The sequence below is a fragment of the Amborella trichopoda genome, chromosome 1 (assembly GCF_054954075.1).
Source record: "Amborella trichopoda isolate Santa Cruz 75 chromosome 1, AtrichopodaSantaCruz75HAP2 v2.0, whole genome shotgun sequence".
Taxonomy (NCBI): domain Eukaryota; kingdom Viridiplantae; phylum Streptophyta; class Magnoliopsida; order Amborellales; family Amborellaceae; genus Amborella; species Amborella trichopoda.
In genome coordinates, this window is record NC_142336.1 from 60,014,876 (window position 1) to 60,037,428 (window position 22,553).

The window sequence follows — 22,553 nt, forward strand, 5'->3', positions numbered from 1 at the left end:
TTATCAAATTTTCAAATGAGAGGTGGAAGATATGACAGGAAGTTATTACTTTACCATCTTTACACTATACTTTGATGACTATACTAATCTTATTACTTTTTGTTGCTAAACCTATTGTCTTGAGTATTACTTTTTGTTACTAGACTTATGCCAAACTTTGCTTGCAATCTAAGGCTCATTTTGAGGTGGATTATCTTAAGAGAATATGGGTTTTTCTTCATTAACCAACCAATGCATGTTTGCTTTATTAATACGTCATTATCTTAGAAAATGAGATATTTTTAGGTGCCAAATTATTTTTCAAAAAATTGTACTAATAAATGGTGTGAGTAATACTGTTTCTTAGTGCAATTTTTTGAAAAATAATTTGTTACTTCCTATAAGAAAAGAAGAGATAATGGAATTCAATTGAGCATTTGTAAGTTGAATGATCACAACTTGGCGCATAACTAAATTAGGATAGGATTCGTTATTTCACAAAAAGGTGAACTTAGGGCCCTAGTCAACACTTGGCATAGACAGAGGGAAGGATTTTCACAAGGGGATAAGATATTTAGTAGAAGTTTGGGCAATGTAGTTGGGACACTTATTTCAGTGTTCTTGTGACTGCCATCATTGGTTATTGTCAATATCTAATTAAATATTATGATCACAGGCCTTTCAAACTAGTGAAAATCAACCCTAACAAGTAGGTTTGTTGGTTTATGTCATAATATAGAAGGATATTGCGTGAGCTATTACAAATTTGGTAATGACTCAAATAACAAAAAAAAAACTTATCCAACAAGTGACAATATGTTGTCTTCAAAGGTAGTCCAAAGGATAGACCAAAAGAGTGGGTGTGGTCATTTTAATGCTATTTCTTTTTTCTCTCTTCCTATATTATAGTTATGCAGGGATTGATAAGCATTGCATTATGAATATCAAATTTGAATTTCAGACTGCTAGTTATACTAGCCAATTTCATATATACATAGTAAGATGCTGTAACTGAAAGTTTAGATGAAATTTAATTTTTAAATCAATTCAAGTGAAATATTGATGCCTGAATCTCTATTTTTATTTAATTTTAGTTAGTTTTATAATGACAAAATAATTTCGCGCAAGTAATTATATAAAACAGGACTTTTCAATGAATTTCTTTAGTTCCTTTTCTACTTTGATTTTGTGTTTTAGTTTCGTAAATTCTAATAATTTAGTCTTTTCAATATCAGCTTTATCATTCCAAAATTATGCTAATGCTCTAAAATTTGTATTTTCTATCACGACCCTATAGCTCGACTATTAAATTTTCAAAGTCTTTTTAATCACGGGCCAATCTCTCCATAATTTAGTTTGTTCAATCGTGAAACCGAAACTCCAAAATTATGCTTTTGGGTCTTTGTGATCATGACGTTATCATTATTTGCTTTCTGTTGTTCATGTTAGGATATGGATATCTCGGGTTCATATTGATATACATCATTATCGATGTATATGTATATATCTCTTGATAAGGTTATATGTATCTAGAAGATAAAGACCAAGTTACTTGGTCATAAAGTTATCACATCATATTTATCTCCTCTAGTTGTGTAATTGTCCTCTATATATAGAGGTATTCTCTAATGTAAAGATTCATCCAAAATAGTGAAGATGTAGCCGGTTGGGTTTTAGATCCGTGGACGTAAGGCTTCGGCCTGAACCATGTAAATGTTGTATTATCTCTTCTTCTTTCTCCATTCTTCTCTCCATGCTCCTTTCCATTCAATTTCTATGCATGTATATTACCATAAATTCTAACATGGTATCAGAGCTATTCTTTCCTTCCTCGGAGGCAGACGTCCCATTCCTTTCTTCCTTCCTCGGAGGCTGCCGCCCGATCCCCCTCTTTTTAGAAAGAGAGTGGTCAACGGCAGATGCCAATATAGTCTCTTTTGTCACCTTTTGAAATACCTAGGGCTTCGATTTGTCGCCTCCTCTATTGCGAAAAAGGCACAAGCAGCTAAGGTAGGAAACGACCAACAACAAACTGAAGTAGGAGTCTCGTCGTAACACATACCAGTCTACTATGGAGAAGCAAGCCATGGGCATTTATGTGACCAATTACCAGCTTCGAATGGATACTTTGGCGTATGTTCTTTACTATCCTTAGGAGCCCTATGTTACAACACGTGCAATGTTATAATACATGCAATGGAACACCTGCACTTTAGGCAGCTGCCTGTTGGAATTAATGCAATTGTTGCAATTTCATGTTATTCGGGATGCGACCAAGAAGATTATGTTATAATGAATCAGTCTTCAATAGATCAGAGATTTTCTGATCATTATTTTTTCGTTCATACAAAGATGAAGAGAAGAAGTTCTTGCTTCCAGTTGGGTTGTTAGAGAGAAGAAAAATAAAAACCCGCCCCTCCTTTTATTGGTGCTATGTAGATAGAGAGAAATCTTGAACAAGGGAGGAGATAAAAAAAAAAAAAAAACAAAGTGGTATTTTTTTTAAAGATGTGGGCTATTGTCTAGAAGCCCAATTTCATTGGCATCTTTTTTTATATGATTGTACTCAAAAGAAAAAAAAATTGTAATTTGCAAGTTGGGAGTTTCTTCACATCCACACCTAACTTGAGGAGGAGAGTAAAGGAGATATGGAGATGAGATGAGTAGAGATGAAGTCAACATCTCTAATGTAACCGCTATGTGGACAAAAAAATTCAGATTTTGGATCAGTCTAACTACTATGCAAAGAGAAGTTATGGTTGATGATCAAGAGTTCCGTCTCCAGATGAGGAAATGAAGATGATCGAATTTCTCTATCCTGGTTGATGATCAAGAGTTCTGTCTCCAGATGAAGAGATGAAGATGATCAAAGTTTTCGATCCTAGTTGATGATCAAGTTTTTCATTATTTGATCTTGTTTGATGATGAAGTTTTCCATTACTACGTCCTGTATGATAATCATTTTTTTTAGAGAGAGAAAGCCTCTAGAAGGCAAAGAAAAGAAGCCTTTAAGAGAGAAGATCTTCAGAGAAGATGACCCTAGAGAGAGAAAGTTTTTAGAAAAACGTAGAGAGCCCAAAAAAGGTTCTTTCATGGAAGACTCTAGAGAGAGTCTCTAAAAGAAAGTCGCGACCTTAAAAAATATTGTTTCTTGGAAGACCCTAGAGAGAGAGAGTCTCTAAAGAAAGTGGAGAGCCCAAGAAGGGTTGTTTCTTGGAAGACAAAGTAGAGAGCCCAAGAAAGATTGTTTCTTGGAAGACCATGGTAACCTGTAAAATTATCATGGATTTGATCACTAATTGTTTTTTTTTTTACAACTTAGTATTGTTCAAACTTCAACTGCTCCGGCTGCTTTGTGTCAAAGCATCTTGAGTTTAAGGGGAGTATTAGGATATGGATATCTCGGGTTCATATTGATATACATCGCTATCAATGTTTATGTATATATCTCTTATAAGGTTAGGTATCTGAAAACCAAGTTACTTGTTAATAAAGTTATTATATTATATTTATCTCCTCTAGTTGTGTAATTGTTTTCTATATATAGATGTACTCTCTGATGTAAAGATTCATCTAAAATAGTAAAGATGTAGCTGGTTGGGCTTTAGATTCGTGAACATAAAGCTTCGGCCTTAACCACATAAATGTTCTATTATCTCTTTTTTTCTCTCCATTCTTCTCTCCATTCTCCTCTCCATTCAATTTCAGTTAAGAGGTGTCATGGGGAATGTACCCTATGGCAGCTTCGGCAACATATTAGGGCATTTGCAGCACATTAATTAAACGAAAGAGAGAGGCGATTTCACTCAAGAAAATTCTTGGAATTAATAACTATGAATCCGCAACATTATAAAATGCATTAATTCCCAAAGGACTTGTATCGGTTAATAGAATTACGAGAATAGCACATTAAAGAGATTGAATGTACAAACGCGTGAGTTAGGAAGTGCAACTAGGAGCTCGAGGCCCCGGGGGGGCTTTCAATTTGAATATTTGAAACCTAATCTCAATCCAAGTTTCAATATATTTTGATTCATAACCCATTCTCCATGAGCTTTCAAATTTAGGGTTTTAGTCTTTTCAATATAAGCCTTGTCAATATAAAATTACGCTTCTTGTTCTTTTCAATAATGAAGTAACACTCTAGAATTAGTATTTTCCATCACGACCCTATCACTCGGCTATTAGCTTTTCAAAGTCTTTCCAATCACGGGCAATCTCACTAGTCATCTCAAGTGTAACGCAATTATATTTATAATTGATAAGCTTTCTATGCTTTTCTACAACATAAAACTTATATATTTCCCCTTATCCAACCGTTTATTCTGAATAGAGAGCTAAGAATGTTCCAATCACAATGTCACGTCTCTACACTATTTTATTTTTAATTTTTTTCTATAAACTATTTTGACACCAAATTTTATACGTCAAATCCTCTATTAAACTCGAACTAATGAAAGAAATTAAGAGATGGACGATAGCAATTAAGATAGACCTCTCCAAATAAAGTACGATGAACAGTGTTTTCTTAGTGGCTCTATCTCTCTCTCAATATGATTCTCATAAATATGCAGCATGCAAGACGTTTGTAAGCCAATGTGGCAAGCACTGGCTACAAAGCATGTTATCATGACCGGACCAAGTAGTTAAACCAACAGTTGCGGACCATGACTAGTGCCTTTGCTATTTTACTTCAAAATAATAGTCAAATTTAGTCAATAACTAATCAAAATCAACGTTTAACGAGTTTTGGCTTATCTGACTACCCAAATAATATATTTTATGTTTTAAATTGCTATTTTATTTTTTCTTAATATTTTTTCAAAATCGGATCTAACCGATTTTAACTAGTCTAAATCCCTCACCGTTTCAATAGTTGGTCCGATCTTTATGATTCTAATCAAAAGTATGCAAGTCATTTGACTTGACAAATTTGGGCATTTCTTAGTTGTAGGATGTGAACCTGGCATGTATAATTAAAGAAAATATACAATGAAAATATTCATCTTTGGTATAAGGTGACAATTAATCTTGATCACCGGATATAAAATTAGATAGCTACATTTATTCTCAAAGTTCAAAGGAGATTTTCTCAAACTTTGTGATGCACCTAAACTACCAAATTTCACATCGGATGATTAGAAGTAATTGCGACCTCCTTGTACTAGAGGTAAAAAGTCTCATTGTATACGATCCCATAATTAAATTATGATAGCGATTCATTTATTTCAAAGCAAGGTGCATTAAGAATCCCAATAAACATTTGCTATATAGACAAAGTCATTAAGTTGTCATGGACATGGACAGATCTTAATGGTTCATCATTTGCTACAGCATTTTTTATTTTACATGTTGGCAAACATGAGGAAATGAGAATTTCTTGAGAAAACATTCTTTGGAAATTGTTTTCCCAATTCCTAAATATGCCCAAAAAACATCTCGAAAATTTCTACTAGTGAGGATCATATTTAGCATGTTAGATGGTCCCTAGGGACTTCCCAGAAGAATATTACTTGTGCCAATACAATTTTGGGAGAGTTTATCGTCATAAAAGTCAATTTTTGGAGAGTTTATCATCATAAAAGACCTTAAACTGGTGAATTTAACGTTGCCTTTAAAGCCTGACCACACCCCATGGACCAAGTTAGCGGGTGTGGTCTTAAACTATTATGGACCAAGTTAGTGGGTGTGGTCTTAAACTATTGATGTTATATCTCCACAGTAGCTTTGCCATGATGAAATGATGGTTCGCATGGCACTATATTAACTATGGGTTGATTGAAGTAAGTAATGCATTCAAAATGAAAAAACGACTCTGAGCTATTTTAAGCCTAATTTTGAGGAATGAGAAAAATTAAGACTACTTATTGAGGAACAAGAGAGAAAATGAGCAAGACAGGAGAGACCAAGACATAAATCTCGGAGTTCTCATGGCTCCACCTAATAAACGAAAATTTAACAAATGGAGATGAAGAGATTTTACAAATATCCAAAATAAGGTACCAAATTTCTGTGTGCGCGCAAGAGAGAGAGTAAAATCCAGTTTTCACTGAGTTATTACAGGAACACAAGTTCAAATTACAGTCTTGAAGAGGAAAATCAGGTATCCATGTCTGCAACGTGCAACCTAAAGGAACCTCCTTGTTTGTCTTCAATTACTCCAAAAAAAAAAAATCAATAACATTTCAGCCGCACAAAAATTGTTTGAAAATTGCACCAATGCACCGGATTATTATTACATTATAACAACAAAGCCTTAGGATGCCACTTTCTTGCAGTAATTCTCTAGCCAGTCCATTGTCACACTTTTCGGCCTCTCAAGAGGCAATCCAAGAGCCCGATCCCATATCAACTGCAACCACAATGAAGAATTAGAACAAAGAAAATCATATTCTTACAAATTCAATTGTATAAAACTTGTGGAATAAAAATTGGGAGGGAGGGCAGTGAAAACCTGTGAACAGATTCCCATGCTTCTTGAGACTCCAAAAAGAACGGCGAAATACCTGCCATGACAGTCATTTCATGGTGTGTCATCAATCTATTGCACTAGGAAGTGTTACCACGACACTCCACCCAAGGGCCGGTGTCACGTCGACACCACCAGATAGAGTGGGATTAGAATATATTGAATATATCAAAAAGGTTCAAGCTTTGGGCTTGAATTTGCGACATAGTGAACAAGAATGTCAGTCTACTGCTCCACTAGCCTCTTGTAAGTATTAAAGATTGGAAAGGTCACTTATATATTCAATATACAAAATAGGAGTTACTACAGATGTTTGTTACAGTACTGGCCTTTTTAAGAGACGTACAAGACACTTTAATACGTGACAGACACCAACACTCGTGTCAAGTCCATGTAACATTAGTTCTAGCAGCTCTCTCTCTCTCTCTCAAAGACATACACACAGGAAAATCAAATTCTCCACAGTGCGATCTTGTAAATGATAGGATCCTTATAAAATCATGATACAGTTTTAGCTCATAAAAATGGTATATATGAAAAGGGCAATTCTGTCTATCTGGAATCATAGAATTTCTGGTTTTGGGAGGGGCAGTTTAGATTTACCTGGCTTCAGTCAATCCGAAATGGTTGAGCAATACTCCACTATGAGCATCAACATTGGGCCATGGGTTCTTGACCTGCAAAAGCATATTGAATTGTTCATCTTGTCCTGCAGTCGCTAATTCGGTAAAAAATTGAAATAAGTGAAATCCAAATCTATTTATATGAGAATTGTGTGTTAATTTGTGACAGTGAAAGTATTCAAAATAAGTGAAAACCAAATCTAGTTATATGAGAATTGTGTGTTAATTTGTGAAGTCGAAATAGCTTGTTTCAGTCGACTCTCTCTCTCTCTCTCTATGATTTTCTCTCTTCTTATTGATTTTGTCCGTTCTTTCTGCACAACTTTTGGGTTTCAATTTTTTTATCGCACTCCTTTCTCCTTTTGCATTTGTCGTCTTCTTTCCGCATTGTTCTTTTTAATGATTAATTTTTTCTTTAACATTACCTTTACCTTGGCGAAAAGAAAATTTCATTTTTGCATTCTTTACGCATAATCTTTCTCTTACCTTCCCCAGCTCAGTGAGTATAGAAGGAACAACTTCATAAAGCTTCGAAACCTAGAAAAGAAAATAATAAAATGAATCAATTTCAGATCATTCTAAGAGCTCTCCAGGAGAAAATCAATCCCCAGAACAAATAATTGCAGGTCTGAGAAATGAACCAGCTGGAAAAGGGGATCATCAGGCAAGTGCTTCAAAGCAAACTCCCTCTGACATGTGTATCTTGGATCATCTTGCGAAGAACTCCATGCCCAAAACCAGGAACAACCTGCAAACAAAAAAATTTGGGTTTCAGACCCAGAAGAAATCAAGAACTCAGTTTAAGCCCATACTGCAATGGACTACAACAAACGATAGTCCACCACAGTGGGATCATCAATGTCTAATCGAACAAATAATCCCCCATCATTCACTTGATAGTGATAAACCCAATGGACTAGGTTTTTTTCTATAGTCCACCAGATAAGGATGTACCACAATCTCTATCAAGTCAATTAAAAACAACAGGTATAGGAGCCAGGTGGTGGTAACCCACCTTTCCACAGTTCAATGTTTTCCACACATAGTCCTTTAACTGTTCCTTTGTTATGTTTGCCCCACACTCCTCCACCACCGACTTAATCCACAGCAAAACTTCCTGTTGACAAGAAAAGTGGATTAAAAGAATCAATTACATGATTCACCATTATCAGTAAAGATACAAAAATTTAGTATCAACAAACAAATTCAGCTTCAATTATATTGAGTTTTGTGAACGCGAAAGCGAATTTGCTTCTAAAATTAAAAACCTTAGAAAAATTTAAAAACTTCAAATCTTACCAGGTGATAGTGAAAAGGTGCAACGGAAAAGAGATTCATCCTGAATATATGAATAGACAAATTCCTAATTTTGAGTATAAACTTATTCAGGATATAAGAACAAAATGAAATGCACTAACATTATGTACAGCACATCACACTAAACTGGAATTCCAAAAAGTTATATTGAGTGACAAGAATCCAAGTGTAGAAAAGAAATGGGAATACTCGATGCAATGCATGCATAAGAAAACATATAAAGATAAGACCATGGATGAGTCCCATTTCCCATTCCAGCAACTACGCATTTAACTAATCCATGAGTCCCCAACTCCCCATAATAAAATTCCTGATTTTTCTTTCGTAGAACCTGGAAAGTGCACTTTCAGATCAAATCAAACCTTTTAAGTGAACAATATTAACCAAAGCATCAATGTCATAGAACCATCTCCCAATCAAATTACCAGACAAGTGTGCATACTTTAACGAAATAAAGACTGCATACAAACCCGATACTTCATTGATAGCATCAAACATTGAAATTGCTTACCACTTCTTTCAGGAAGTTAATGCAATTTCTCTTTGCCATGTTTCCCTTCACAACCACATATGGCATTTCTATTCACCAAGGCTGACTCAAACATGTCATCAATACTAAGCAAATTGAAAATGCTTATGCAATGCACTACACCAGTTTAATTTAAATTCTATCCTGCACATTTTATTTATTTATTTATGGGGCTTTAGGTTCAGGTTGGTTGTAAAATTAGGCTTTGGGAAGATACATTCTTGGAATGGGAATGTACAAGCCATGGTTCCAAGACTTGGTTTGGTTGGCAGTTCTCAAGATTACGGTCCAACACTTGCTTCAAGTGACTAAAAATACCTTTATAAGATTTCATTAAGTTTCCCTTTTGCCAAGGATAGAATAGAATACTATCACAACAAGCCAGTAGTGCATTTGCCTGGAACTTTATTTTCATAGAAATAACCTATTGAAATTATAACAAGTCCAAGGAGCATAAAACAAATTTCAACCAAAACATCAGATTTTGAAGGCCACATTACCTGATTAGCCAACCCATGAAGTGGCCCAGCTAAACCATTCAATGCAGCCGCAAATGAAAGGTACAGATCTGAAAGAGCACTACCCACCTGCATAAATGACAAGTGTTACAAAAATTGCTAATTGGAGAGTGAACCTTTTCTACCTAAAGCAGATAGTAGAATAAATGACTGAAGGCAAACCAATGGAGCCTAGAAACTAGCTTTACACACACAAATATGCAAGCGCACAAATGTATGCACACAAGAGAGAGAGAGAGAGAGAGAGAGAGAGAGAGAGAGAGATTATGTTAGAATGTATTTTCTGTAATCAACAAGTCAGATGAGCAAAGCAGAACTGCATAAAAGAAGCAGAAATAAGACGGAAAAAAAACATTTTCATAGTCAGGATTAATTACCAGATGAGCAGAGTGAGCACTGACATTTCCGACTTCATGGTCACTGCAAATTTAAACATAGAAACACTGTCTATTTTATGTAATGGTTACAAGCGCTATATTAGCATTATTGCCTATTTATAAATTATAATAAATACTCGGGAAAAGATAAAATAATAATTAATGGATAAGAAAATATGCACCATATTACTATGAAATTCATCTCTAAAATTTCTAGAAAAAGGCACCTACGTGTGGATGGTAACATATAATCGCATCAACTCATGCATTTTAGGACTATCAAACCCAAGCATGTGCGAAAAATTTGCTCCATAGTCCAGGCCATCATCTGCAGGAATCATTTCTCCATTCTTGTAGATCCTTCAAATTTCAGAAGAAATAAAATTATCTCCAGTGAAAATGCTGACCATAAATGAGGCAGTTTGCATGAGCAATGCAATCCAAATTTAAGATTCATAGATAATAAGAAAGGAGGAGCATACAACTGAACAGAAAAAGCATGCATTTGTAATTATTTTGTCTGTGTAAACAAGATTTTCAATGCATGGGGAAAACTGCAGACAAAGTTGTGCTGTTTTGCACTAAAACCATAGCCAATAAGTGTAATAGCATGTAGTGATAAATGTTGCCAACATTTAATCAAAGACGGTGTAAAAGACATGGATATTTGAAACATAAGCTGGTCCAGAAAATAAATGCATGGGTTACAGAATGATTTGAAACATGATGACAACCAGAAGACTAAAGAAGGGTGACAAAAATATCCTCAGGCCATAGAGCAGACTTCTTACTTCATCATTTGAAAGGCTTTGACCCTGTTTGGACGCTCTTGTATTTCTATTAATGAATATGGGGGCAGATGTTTCTAGGTTTTCTTCATATCGGAGGGGAATCATTTTTGTGATTTACAAATAAATGCAGAAATAAACAGCCTTTATGAATCGCTGGAGCAACCCAAGAAGTAAAGGAAGTGCTCATTAATAAGCAAGGGAGACAAATAAATGGTCTGTTAAAAGGAGACAGATGACAATTAAACCCTTATATTTCTAGTTACTCTTGGCCTTGCACGGCCCGTACTGTACTTGAGGGGCATTGCTATTTATAACCATTCTGCGCCCGCTTTGCCCTTTCACACCCCTCCAAACTCCTACTTAATCAGAGCCCAAGAGAGAGCACTCATGGTAATATGCACCACCAAATACCGATCTCACTTTCCCACTTCAAATCCCCAGTGCATTAGAAAATAAGATAGCTTCTCTCTTCCTGAACAAACCCCAGAAGAGATTCAATAGACAGCATTTGTATAAAATAATGGCAGCTTTCAAGGAAGGGACCAGATGCCTACGCACATATTACTCATGCAAAATATGCCGGAATCACTCATATCAAAGCCAAAATGATTAAAAAATGGAGGGAAAAATTGTTCTTTTATTTATTTATTTAACTTTAAAAGATGTATATTATAGTTTGCTTTTGGGGCTTATTTCTAAGGTTTTTAGTTTTTTAGGGATTCTAGGGTTTTTATATTTTTTTGTTTATTTCATGGAAACTATTTTCACAAGTACTATTCATGAGTACTATTCTCGGGTACTATTCACGAGGGTAAACTTGTCATTACAAAAGTTAAGTTTAAGTTTGGATATATAGGTCATTTCAACCATTGTATAGATATGTAAAGTCCTTGAACATTGAATTATAGTATATAAGGTGTGTGGGGCCTTGAGAGGGTCAATTACACATGATTTTTTGAAATTGAAAAAGAAAAAATCTTAGGCCTTTGGAAACCTAGTTTGGGGTACGGAGAAGAAACCCGAGGTTACTTCGACTTGTGCTTGTGTTTGGCTTGTTTCTTGTTGATTTTACTGTTTCCCTCAAATTTCCTTGCATCAAAAGAGAAACTCAAAACCATACAGAAAATTGCAGGTGGACTGGAAAGCCTATACTAAAAGCGATCGCAGATGGCAGTTAGTCATCACAGCCAACCATGCCAACCTAAAACAATACTAGTGAAACCTTTGGAATCATGTTCGACCCATAATATCCATAATAGAAATTTCAAAAGAAGTGAATTCCACATAGCTACAAGTTCAATACCCAGAACTCAAGAAGCAATTGACCTCGAAGGATGGGCAACTTCTCATGGATATCTCCCGCAAAATAAATTAATGTTTTTTGTTGGCAGAAAAACTTGCTTTGTTTTCTCTTTACCTCTTTTTCATCTTTCTTTGCTTCTGGTAAAGTAAGTTGAGGATTTGAACCCAAACCCAATCAATAAGACAAAGTGCTTTCTGCCCCTAAACTTAGACTTGATCCCAAGTGCAAACTTCTTCAAATGAATGGCAAATAACCAATGATTAGATGGAGAACCACAGCTTATCTAGTTCATTCTCATATGCAGCCAACCAAGTCCTAAACATACTAATTTAATGCAAAATGTTAAGTAAAGCAACTGAAAGAAGTTGTTTCTCAAAGCGCATACAAAATGAAAACAACGGAATTACGGATTTTAAAAGATGTATGCAGTAAACCTCATAAAATTAAAAAATTCACCTTCGATAAATGAAAGATGCAACAACGGGTAATTGGGCGATCAAATTGAGTGCATCCTCATACATCGGCTACCAAAACCTAAAATAAAGTCAACTGATGAAAAAACATATTTTTCTTTTTACAACAAACAAACATCACAACAAACATCACAACAAACCACTTAAATCCTACCGAGATTTTGATATTCCTTTTTCATATGCCTTTTGAAATTCACTTTGAACCTGAGAAGAGAAAACAAAAAACAAGAAAAACAGTTTGGGTAGCTGCTTCAGATAGTTTCACATCAGGAAAAACTAAGAACTCGAAAGATATGGAGGCACCATAATGCTTAGTTCTCATCATGAGTAGTTAAGGGTTGGGAAAATCACAATAAGACTCAGACCGTTTAGCAGATCAACATGTTCCTTAGTATAACATATTTGACCATCCATCAAATATGTTTATTGAGTACTTTGGACAGAAATGAGCAGTTTCAAAGTAAATAAAGCAAAAAAGAGCCAACTCAGGGAATTTTCTTTCACAGAGGATTAAGGTTTTAGTAGAACATATAAGAACCTTCAGTTTAAACTCTCACCGAGAGCCTAGATGGGAAGTAGATAAATCAATACAAAACAGACAGGTAACACAGATCAACCCCAATTCACCTCAGTAGTGGATGTCATCCATAATGACCACTTGAGTTGACCACCCACTCATTAACAGTGAGACATTCATTGGACAATGTACATAGCTAATTTTAAAAAGATAGTGATTGAGACAAACTCACTAGAACTAAAGGTGATAGCCAAGTATTCAACTTCAAGCCAGACTAAAAAAATAAAATTTACTTCCTTTACTGTAATATGTTTTAGCATGGTACAGGGAATGAAGCCAGGCCGACGAGTTTGTCCATGGGAATAAAAATAGAAACATATTAATTTATTTTTTTTTTGAGAATGCATATTAAATTTATTTAATGACGAGATAATTAAACTTCAGAAAAAATATTTTCAAAAACAACGAAAATCTAAACAACATAATAAAAAGGTATTAAAGCACACTATAAAAGGGTTCATTTACAAAGTGAGCACTTGAGTTTCCTATAGTTGTAACTGACTGACAAACGAGCGGAAGAAAAACACCCCTAGCCTGCACTGTTACATTTGACAGGTGGGTTGACGTCAAACAATTGTAGGAAACTTTGATTGCTTCCATACAGTACATTGCCTTATAATAATAATGTAGAAATATAATAAGCAACATAAAGCAATGTCGCATGGACATGAATTCTTGACCCAGTGAGACATGGGTACAACGCATTGGATACCCCATTCCATGAAGAATAGGATTCCACAACACAGCTATATTAAAAAGAGATAACAGAATCCAACAATATTTGCTAATATTCTACTTAATGATGAGTAGCCAAAAAACTCAATTATGCCTGAGCTGAATTCGATACATGTTTTCAAAGTTCATATGAATATGTTTAAAACAAAAAAGAAGATTGAAGACTACATCAATGATGTGGTCAATGCTCAGTGAACAAGAAGAAGAATAACAAAGAATCAGTGCCAGTACGTTTGGTGAAACATGTCTGACATGGGTGCAGCACCCAAACACAAGAATCAATGGAATATAGACACAAACTGATGTTTGCCCAAAAGAATCATATGGAACCATATCACTATTAGATGATGACCAAGAAGGAAAGCCGCCATTACCATATTATCTACTTTATAGACGTCCACATGCCAGGACACATACTGACCATTAAAGTGGGTGCATATTCAAACATTAATGCTCACATGCACAATCTCAAATACAAATTACCAAAATCAATTTACATGTTAGCTTCATCAATAACCTGAAGTGCCATAACTCCATTTGCAAACTGTGCCATTGGATGTATATCAAGCACTAATGCTCACATGCAAAATCTCAAATACAAATTAGGAAAATCAATTTACAAGTTAGCTTTACCAATAACCTGAAGTGCCATTACTCCAGTTGCAAACTGAGTCATCGGGTGTGCTTTTTCAGGGAGAGAGGTAATGGCTTTATAAACATGATATGCACAACAAAATACAATGGTCAAAGAAAATATGCCTTGAGCTCATATGTAAAACAACTTCATGGCAATAGCATAACAAAATCTACAACAATAAGTTGATGAAAAGAAATTATGAGTATAATACATTCAGAATTTGCTAAAGTGAGCTCAACTACAAAAAGTAATTCATATAAGTTTGAAAGAAGGTAACAAAATTTCATTATGAATCTAATGTGAAGTCGAGCAGCCCAAATGTCATGCACATTACATGCAATTTTTGTTGAACAGATACAAGGAAACATCTGCATCAAGTTATCATAGAGAGGAGAATCATACAAGCAGAAGAAAGACAAGAGGAGAGGATAAGGGCAAAAACAGACCAGAACCACAAAAACGAGGGGAGAATGGAGGTCGTGTTTGGATCCACAATAACCATGGAGCTACGTTTCCCTTCTTTTTATAAAAGAAAAACAGCATGGGCAATTTACATGAGCTAATGAGCCTACATCAATTTGCACGAGCTAAAGAAAGAAAATGAACCACTTCCTTTGTATTGCATAAACTTAAGTTCAAATGTTCCAATAGAGAACTGAATAATATTAAACAAGTAGTTCTAACAACTAATGACACCCTAATAGTGGCCATATAACATGAAGTGCAAAATGGTTTATGATCTTGACGATAACAAAGAATAATAAAACTAGAAAACTCCAATTATAAAAGAAAAAATACAAACAGCACCTGGAATCTTGGCACGGCTTCGCAAGTCTTTGGACAAAGCATCAACCTGCTCCTTACTTGGTACCTGATATGTAGAAGCATGCATGTATCTCAGTAAATAAAGAAATTTATCACAGAAAACTTAAGCAAAATAAATATGTTTGCAAAACATTGTCTTAAGTTTCAGGACAAAATTTATGCGAAGGAAAGGGGAACAGATAAAAGGCATTATGAATCCTGAAAAATTAGCCTATCATCACAGTCTTCTTATCATCAAATCATTTGGACAATTTATCAATGTGGTAATCAAGCAATGAAAATATAATTTCAATTAAAATATGCATTTATTTGCCAGGTAAATTTTGACATTTAAGAAGCACAGAATCAGTACAAAACAAAACATTCAAGAGGATAAAGTAATTAACATATGATGACAAGAACAATAAAAACCTTCCTACCAATAATAACAACAACAACAACAAAAACCTCTTTTTAGTGTAAAAAACTAAAAATCAATAGCATAAAAGCAAATAATTACCTTCCCAGTCAAAAGGAGCCATAACAGGCCCTCAGGCAATGGCTCACCCCCAGGTGTTGCAGCAGGAAGCACCTTCTGACATTCTGGAATGGAGAGGCCCCTAAAACGAATTCCCTAAGAATTTGGAACAAATTGTCAGCATTTGATTCAAACAAGCACTCCTCCTATGTAATTAGAGGAAAAACTATTAATTGAGCAACAGGTGACAAGGAAATTCCATAAGTACCTCTAACAACCACAAGTTCATAGCTGCAAGAGGCTTCACAAATATTTTCAATACAGAAAGCATACTAGGCAAAACTGTACTCCACCAGGGTAACAGCATATGAAAAATCATAGTCCATTGGGCCACCACCATCTGTTGAAATGATGGACTCATGTTCTTGTGGGTCCCACTCTATCTCCATCTCCATCTTACAAATTCATTGGATGGTGATGACCCCAATGGAGTATAATGTTCCATGGTCTATTTGAATATAGTTGACTATTTCATAAGGATATTAACATCAATCAATAAATTTAAGTACAGATCAGGATCGTAGATTGATATACCTCATCTGGATCAAGCAATGATGTTTCCCATAGCAGTCCTGTCATTCCTCTCATTCCACCAATCACCTATACAATAGAAGATGTTGCATGATCACTCAGTAGCTTTAGGGGTGCCCACAGTTTTACATCTGCTGTGGGTGTCTTGGGGGAAGAGGGGGGGGATGTTTGAGATCAAACCAATGCTGGAACACCTACATAAATGGAAGCAGTGCTCTAGAACTTTGGAAGTTAAGATACATCGAAGACCAGTCTTTTCTAAAGGAGTATTTTACCCCTGATCATATATTTACCAGGCAAATGCTTTTATAAAAGAATCATTTAGAGAGAATGACCAATCCATCCACTACTATGAAAGTCCAAGTTAATGGAGAACTAGTGCACATTATGCAGGTTTTCCATCACTGTTTTGTTAATATCCCTTTCATCTTAACACATAAGAGTATGGACTGCCTTCTACCATGTCTACTGTGATGTTCCCAAGATAAACCTTCCCATGCACTGATTTCAGTTTCTTTAGGCGCTCCTGCATTCACAGGAAGAACTCTGAGCGACCACAAAAACAAGAGGATAATTAAGTGTAAAGAAATCCTATAAGCCATACCCCCAAAAAAAAAAAAAGAGGAGAGAGTGAGAGAAAGAGTGAGAGAAAGAGTGAGAGAAAGAGTGAGAGAAAGAGAGAGAGAGAGAGAGAGAGAGAGAGAGAGAGAGAGGATAATTAAGTGTAAAGAAATAATAAAACCTATACAAAAAACAAAAGTGATCATGTTGTTCCAAAGATAGAGCAGTCATAGAAAATCCTTCACTTATGGAAGGGCGTTGGACATCTTAAGTTGTTTCAAGAGTGCAACTTTTTCATTGATTACAAATAAGTGTCCAAGTTTCCAGTATTACCGAAGATTGATCTCTTAAAAAAGTGAGGAAGTGTATCATTTTTCTAAGTGAAAAGAGGGGCTGCTGGATCATTCAGAGGGAAAACAATGTATTTTCCAGTTCAATCATTCTCCAGTTCCATCATAATAACATGACCTTTACACATTATAACATTTTTGTCCCTTTGACAGTAAATAGAAGCTCACAATCAGCTTCAACAATCACAAAGTGAAAAATAAATCATTTATCAAACAAGTGACATGGGAACAAGAAATAGACACACCATCTACCTCTTGTAATCCTATTCACATTTTACACCAAAGTTCTTTGGAATCGAAGGAAAAATACTTATGGTTGTCATAGGACTCAAAAAAGACAGAAAATATACAACGTTGGGAGAATATCCAGTAGGACCTGAGAATTATTGAGTGCTTGACTCACATGATGGTAGCCTTAACATTATTCTTCAAGAAGTCATGAATTCCATCCTTAGTTTACGGGATTTATATTAATCAAGGTCTTTTTATCAAAGCAGTAATTTGGACAAGTTAGAAAAAGGGCCACAATTTTATATATGATTAAGTATCAAATTACCAGCAGCAACCGACGAATATTGCCAAAGAATAAGCACATACCTGCTGCTCAGGGATGATGTTCTTCAACTGAGCATGAAGATCCTGCGTGAGATGAAAACAATAACATGAAAAATCAGTATTGATTTTATATGTTAGAGAAAAATTAATGAAAACAAATATAAAACAAGTTTCTATTCTCTCTCTTTTTTTTTGAAAATCTAATTGCATTTAAGCTATTATTCACAAAGATTAGAAGTATAGCATAACCCAAATCTCAAAAAAGGTTTGCAACAGTGAAGAACACCAACACAGCCTCACCTCTATGGTGAAAGGGAATGTTATTTCACCAATACATAAAGGTAGTTTGTTTTGAAATAGATAAAAATCCAAAATTCACACCCAAAGAGCGATAAAATTTGTTCTGTAAAATAACTAAACCATACAAGGTCAGAAGCACTTTGCATCTGAAGCCACCGAACTGAACCATTGAGACTCGATTGCTGCAATTGAAATCAAGAAGACCACTTTTAGATGGCGCAGATGATGTAAAGAGAAGAGAACAATTCATGCTTTTATGTTAAAAACGACAGATTATTTTCAGATTTTTATAATGGGGACAAATGCATATTCCAAATCTCCAATAGACTGAAAACTGTAGTCCATGCATCCACCTCCATTGCCCTCTATCCAATGGTGGAGATTAGATGTAGCGGAGCACGCAAAGACATTAGCCAAGGTACAGTCAGTCTCCAACTACGGAGCAGACAGTGAATGCAGTCACGGATTGAGGTTTTCATAAGCCAATGGCTCATGATATGCTCTCTTCCACAATGCTTTCCTACAACAATTAAGGATGAAATTCATCATCATCAACATAACCTTTTCCCAATTAATTGGGGTCGGCTACACGAATCCTGGTCCGCCATTCTGCTCTATTAAAGGTCATATCCTAAGTGAAGCCATAGGTCCCCATATCTTTCCAAACTACTTCCAACCACGTCTTTTTAGGCCTACCCTTTGCCCTTTTAAGTCCTTCCACTTGAACTAACTCGAACCTCCCAACAGGTGTTTTACTTGGTTGGCACCATACATCGCCAATCCACCTGAGTCTACTATCTCTCATCTTATCGCACTCAGAATTAGAACTGGATGGGCAAAATGGAGATGTACAATTGGAATTTTATGTGATCGCCGCATATCAATGAAGCTGAAGGACAAGTCTTATAAGACAGCTGTGAGACCAGCTTTGCTCTATGGGGCTGAATGTTGGATGGACAAAAAACAATATACCCATAGAATGAATGTAGTGGAGATGAGATTAAATGCACAAAAATATATGCTTTTACAATTAATTATGGAAATTGACTCCTTAGTGCTAGCCAAATAAGGACTCTTAAATGTGACTCTTTGTTTTTATATACATTAGAAACAATATATCCATAGAATGGGTGTATCAGAGATGAAGATGTTGACATGGACAATGGCAAGACAAGGAATGATAGAATTTGAAATGAATACATTCAAGCGAAAGTAGGGGTAGCTCCAATAGGCAATAAAATAAGGGAAAGTGGACTTAGGCCGTTTGGTCATGTGCAACGTCAACCTAGAAGGCGTGATTTGGCTCAAGTAGAAGGCTCTAAAGGACAAGGGGAATGACCCAAAGGACATGGATGGAAGTAGTGAGAAAAGATATGGTGAACTATGTCGGACTGAGGGCATGGCCCTTGATAGAGCGGAATGGCAGAACAAGATTCACGCAGCCGACGCAAAATAGTGGGGATAAGACTCAGATGATGATGATGATGATATACATTGTAACAAAAACATAAAAACAAATATAGCTATAGCAAGGTAGTTCAGCAGCAGGATTCGAACTTGGGGATGTATTTTTTGCAATAGTCAACACCTTAACCAACCAAAGGTCCAATATAGCATAATCTGACATTTCAAGGTGAATAGATCATGCATTTCAGGACATAGACATATAGGGAATCTCTCGGATAAAATTAAGCCAAAGAAAGAAAAGAGTCCATTTGGATCCAGATGGTGGATAAGAGTACCTTCAGTATAAAACACAATGAAGCAAATTTTACTTACAATGCGAGAACGAAGCTTTGAAAGTGCAGAGACACCTCTGAAGAAAGCCATCAAAAGAAATATGCGTTGCCTCATGGAAACATAATATTATTAAGAAACAACTAACCTCAATCACTAAAGCATAACCATCAGTATATATTCCTTCATGGCTCAAACAACATCAACATCAATGCTATGTACTTATAAGAAGAGAAGAAATCAAAGAGGCAGATCACTTTATGAGAAAAATGAAACTTCAATTCTGATTGCCCACCTCAAGCATGTTACGCTACATAATCCACTTCACATGTCCAAGTAACCATGACAAAACAATAACATCACAAATAGGAAATAACATGCTACAAACATGAAATTCTAGTATTTACCAAACTGCGACTTACTCTATATGTTACTACTAACAGGCCTCCCACAAACAAGAGAGAGAAACCCTGTGAAGTTGAGCATTCCAAACAGTCGCATAAGGATTTATCCCCCAAAATAAAACCAAAAAAGAGAAAGAGAGCAACTTGTGATTCAAGTCACAATGTCTTCCCATTCTCTAACATGTAAATAAGTTTATGCGGTATTATTGTGAGGACTCTATAGTGGAGCATACTTGACTTTTGGAGCAAAATGCGAGACAAAATAGCTTCTTCACAACACGAGTATCTAGACCATGTCAAGATATTCTGATTCAAAACATTAGAAACAACTTGAGAACTAAGATGGCTTTAAATCACAAGATGCCTCACAACTGAGTAAACATCAGCTGTAGCTGATAAATAAATCCAAAGATAAATCCTAAATCCATCATCAAGTACTAAAAGAAAATCAAGTTTGCAAAAAAACAGTTATTCAAAGGATGTCACATATCCGCGTAACAGAAGTATATGTGAAGAACAATAATTGATTAGATTGAATGTGGATAACATAGACACAAATCACAGAAAAGACAAAACCAAAATTCCCATTTAAAATTCTAGTAGCAATATCAACACAGAATGCGTTCAACATATGAAATCCTTCGACTTCATATAGCCTCAAACATTTACGAGTTTAGAACCATAGCATCCGAGATCTGGGTCAAATTCAATGTGAAAAGTCTGCACAATCTACAAAAAAGCTGAATACGAGAAGCATAATTTTTCACTGCATCATAGGGCCATTATTAGGCCAGTGCCCTTTTAATAACCATTAGATCAATCAAATGGAAAACAATTTGTATAATACTAATTCTCCCTCGAAAAAATCATAACCATTTCATTAAAATTATTTTCAGGTATCAGTATGGGAGAAACAAATCCAAACCGTCCAAATGCAGCATATTATAAATACTTGTGTAAGGAATACCCCATTAAGGCTAAATATTTAAAAGAAAACTAATGAAAAAAAAACTCATAAAAAATCCGAGATACACTTAATTTTAGCACATAATTAACTAACAGCCAAAACAAACATAATAAATCTACTAAGAGAACCAAAAATTTTGCATTTCATCCTAACTATGAAAGAGAGAGAGTTAATAAAAGGGAAATTTGATATGAAGTTTACCTCGAGAGAGAGAGAGAGAGGGTGACAGAGAACAGTAGTTTAAGAAACCCAATACTTCATATAAAAACAAGTAGAGAGAGAGATTATGCCTGGTAAAAGAGAAACGCGAAATGGTAGGAGGAAATCACTACCCAACGCAGAAGTCTATTGAATTTGGATTAACGCAGAAGTCTATTGAATTCGGGCTGGCCTGAGAAACACAAACTGCAAAATACCATTGAAACTTTAGTTGGCATGAGAAACACGAAGCTAAGGTTCGCAACGGGCGGGCCCAGGCCGTCCCCCGGCCGTGCCTTTCTACTTATGGTGGAGCAAAAAATAAGGGAAAATTGCCTAAAACCCTAAAAATTGAATTTACCTCCAACTAAAAAAATTTATTTTTTTAACAAAAATACCTTTTCATATTTAACAAATTATTTTTGCATCTTAATAAAAAGAAACACAGGACCGTACTTGTACATTGCCGTAGTTCAAAACGTCGATCGGCCACTTTAAAACACTGGAATGCCCTTTGAAAATGCCACACCACCACTTCAAAACGTTTATACCACTTTCACTTTTTTTTTCTTTTTTTTTAAGGGAAGTTGCTAGGAAAAGTAAATTTGAGAGTAAATTGCTTAGATAGTCTATTTTTGAGATTTTTTCACAATTTTTTTACAAAAAAAAAAAGATTACATCAGGTTGAATTGGTGGACTGGCCCAAGCCCAGCCCTCAAACCATAGTATGTGGCCTACGCCCTACTCATTTAGGGCCAGCCGATCGCCGAACGCCCAGCCCATTGTGAAACCTAGGTGGACCAATTTTTAACATAAATGATCAAACTGCCGTTTATTTTGCACAAATCCGAATTCTCACCATCCGAGGGCATATTTGATAAGGAAAAAGTTTATATAAGGCTGCAACCTTACAATGTAGAATTACGGATGCACGTCAAAAATCCATTGGAAAAGGTAGTTTTAATGTTGAAAAACCCTTTAATTGATCATTTCAACATCGAGATGTATGACCATGAAAAATAAAAAGATTTTAAGTCTCAAAAATAGTACATTTTACAACATATTATCTACACCGTCTATTTTCAAGATTTTCATATATTTATAGATCTACTTGATTTTAACCATTTTTGAAATTTACAATTTTATAGTTAGATATAGAAATAGATTTTGAGATAATCCTAAAAATATTTTACATCAAAATTATATATCATGATAAAATTTGAAGGTGTACCTTACCTCTACACATACGGATGCATCCGTATGCCAACTGCACCCGTTTG

At 35.3% G+C, this 22,553-nt stretch overlaps 1 pseudogene across 1 annotated transcript; it reads right to left on the reverse strand.

Moving 5' to 3' along the window:
* Positions 1-6,007: 6,007 nt before the first annotated feature.
* LOC18440558 (citrate synthase, mitochondrial-like) lies at positions 6,008-21,561 on the reverse strand (annotated as a pseudogene). Its single transcript, XR_016043596.1, has 19 exons — positions 19,747-21,561; positions 18,093-18,149; positions 17,710-17,751; positions 16,662-16,727; positions 16,205-16,270; positions 15,653-15,766; positions 15,136-15,199; positions 14,332-14,414; positions 12,534-12,583; positions 12,363-12,440; positions 10,044-10,172; positions 9,813-9,855; positions 9,418-9,504; positions 8,087-8,188; positions 7,713-7,819; positions 7,558-7,608; positions 7,052-7,125; positions 6,434-6,485; positions 6,008-6,331 (listed from the first exon to the last, which is right to left on the reverse strand). The product of XR_016043596.1 is annotated as a citrate synthase, mitochondrial-like (transcript).
* Between the last annotated feature and the right edge of the window lie 992 nt (positions 21,562-22,553).